Here is a 2,953-nt window from a genome sequence, read left to right as displayed (position 1 = left end):
TTTTCTTGGTTACGAAATGCTTTCACAGATGTTACGCCATTTGACTTTCTCAAATTGTGTGGTAGGATGAGTGAGTGTTATTATCCCCATTTTGCAACGAAGAGATTAAGGTAGAGGAAGAAGTGATCATCCAAGGCAACAGCTAATAAGCATTAAACTTAAGCCTTTCTTACCATTCAATGTTGACGGCCTTACTTAGGAGGCTTGGTGGACTGGTAAGTGGAGGCAGGGGGCATTATTATCGAAATGTTTTCATAATATACAGTAGGACTGTGCCTACCTTAAACCTATGATAGGTATAGGCTATACTTTTTTTTTTCTCGAAGATTTATTTATTTATTTGACAGAGAGAGCGAGTAAGCACAAGTAGACAGAGTGGCAGGCAGAGGGAGAAGGAGAAGCAGGCTCCCTGCTGAGCAGAGAGCCCAATGTGGGGCACAATCCCAGGACTCCTGGATCATGACCTGAGCCAAAGGCGGACGTCCAACCAACTGAGCCACCCAGGCGCCCCCTAGGATATACTTCTGAGTACTGTTCTGGCACTGGTAGAAAAGAGAGATTCTATATTGCAAAGGCCTCTTACGATATGAATCCCCAAGTCCTGGGAAATGGTAAAAGATGAGTCTTAGACATGTGTGCTGACCTTAAAAAAGAGGAACTATATGTTAAGAAAGAAAAAAAGAAGAAGAAGAATGTAGCAGGAGGGGAAGAATGAAGGGGGGGAAATCGGAGGGGGAGAAGAACCATGAGAGACGATGGACTCTGAAAAACAAACTGAGGGTTCTAGAGGGGAGAGGGTGGGGGGATGGGTTAGCCTGGTGATGGGTATTGAGGAGGGCACGTTCTGCATGGAGCACTGGGTGTTATGCACAAACAATGAATCATGGAACACTATATCTAAAACTAATGATGTAATGTATGGGGATTAACATAACAATAAAAAAAAAAAAAGAGGAACTAGATACCTGTAAGTGGTTTGACAAGCACAGGAACATGTTTTTGGGAATTCGCAATAATGGTTTGTCCAGATTAGATGACATTCTGAGCTGGAAAGGGCTTTGCATATTCACTGTCATTTACGCTGTTCAACCAGCAAAATGTCAAGCACTTAACACATGGTTTTCATGAGTGCGCTTAGGGTCAAGGTCATGTTGGGAGACAATTCTCGGAATGGGTGTCTCATTTCTACATGTTTTGTGAGCAGAGGAACTAATTGACTTTATTCCATTCTATCATTTCGAGAATGTTTATACAGTGAACAGCCTTGGAAAATGGAGATAATGTCTCCGTCCAGAGCAAAGGGTAGGCATGCTTACTGACAAGTGTAAAAGATTCAGGTTCCCTAAGCTCAGGGTGCTTCTCCTAAAATGCTCACTCAATGTGCAGGTGCCATCTGACCCTTTTTGTGTTGCTGTATGTTAGTTTGGCATTCTGGGACCCAGTGCAGGAAGCTGCTAATACTCTGGTACCACTACGGCTGAGAGGAATAAAGTCCGTTTTCTCTGACCCAGGTATGTCCTGTCTTCTTCCAGCATCTGTACAAGTATGACAGGCTAAGTGTTAGCTTGCAAATAGCCTTCACAGTTCTGACAGGTCACAAGGCATCTTCCTGCCCCTCCGCCTCATCTCTGGCCTGGTTAAAAACAAACAAAAGAATTCGCAAGACCTTTAGAGACTATGCATACCCAGTTTCCTGCGTCTTGTGTACTTCTAACAGGATACTCTGGTCTATCTGGTGGAAACCAGATATGTAGTTAGTGGAAAGCAGTCAGCAAATAATGACCCTGTAAAGCACTTGGGGACTTTCAGATAAGTCACTGCTTCTTCCCCACTGCTGACTTCAGGCTCTTGAAGACCAGCTCGGAGCAACCTGGGATTTAAGTCTTGAGTCCGAGGACCTGCTTTTACTTTCCCATCATATTGCTCAACACATTCGGAAATTATCCTTACTGTTCTTCACTAGGCTGGATTTTCATCCTTAGCTCAGTGAAGACTTCCATTTCTGAATAGACTTCCAGTTCATTTTTGAATGATAGTTCTTGCCAAGGTAATCATCTTCTAACTCTTGGTTTTTATTATGACCAGTAACCCAACAAACCATCTCTGATGAGATTTATGCTCATTTAAGAAGGGGAAATTTTTTTAGCATTTTAAGTTAAGTAGGGTCCAGTCATGGGTAAGAAAGTTCTCCAAACTTAGGCTCTCCTCTTGTTAAAGGTTAATATAATTTTTTAAGGCTTAACACTGCCCAATGACCCTGACATTCACTTCTGTACCTGATCCCTTTTATTTATGCTAATTGCATATAGGTTTGGACCTTAGTTTGGTCCCATTAACTTCTGCTTCACTTACTCTTTCTCAATTCCACCCTCTCCCTTCCAAGCCCTTAGTAAGTTGCCCATCTGAACCTTAGGAGCTGGTCCACCTAGATACTTGCAGAAACTGAATCAATATTTGTGGAATGATTGAATGAAATTACCAAGTCTTTTTTTGAGCTTCTTACCAGAGCTCTTCAATCTAACCAGGACTTTGATTTCCCCAATAAAAAATAGATGGGAAGAGGAGTAATAATACTACAGTAAACATGAGAGTATTAATCATACTGGCAACACTGCCTGAGTGCTTACTATAAGCCAGATCCTGTGCCAAATGCTTTACATGTGTTGTCTCATTTAATTCTCAGAAAATTTCTGTAAGAGGGGCGCCTGGGTGGCTCAGTCGTTAAGCGTCTGCCTTCGGCTCAGGTCATGATCCCAGGGTCCTGGGATCGAGCCCCGCATTGGGCTCCCTGCTCAGTGGGAAGCCTGCTTCTCCCTCTCCCACTCCCCCTGCTTGTGTTCCCTCTCTCGCTGTCTCTCTCTGTCAAATAAATAAATAAAATCTTTAAAAAAAAATTTCTATAAGATTATCAATATTTTACAGATTAAAAAAATGGGCACAGAGAGGTTTTGTA

At 42.5% G+C, this 2,953-nt stretch overlaps 1 long non-coding RNA gene across 2 annotated transcripts in view; it reads left to right on the top strand.

The window, feature by feature from the left end:
• LOC118553701 (uncharacterized) overlaps positions 1-2,953 on the top strand; it is a 258,776-nt gene that overhangs the window by 25,458 nt on the left and 230,365 nt on the right. The gene's annotated exons all lie outside the window — the stretch shown is intronic.

Source organism: Halichoerus grypus, chromosome 9 (assembly GCF_964656455.1).
Source record: "Halichoerus grypus chromosome 9, mHalGry1.hap1.1, whole genome shotgun sequence".
Lineage (NCBI taxonomy): Eukaryota > Metazoa > Chordata > Mammalia > Carnivora > Phocidae > Halichoerus > Halichoerus grypus.
The sequence above is the reverse complement of the archived record's forward strand: the minus strand, read 5'-3'. Positions and strand labels throughout refer to the sequence as shown.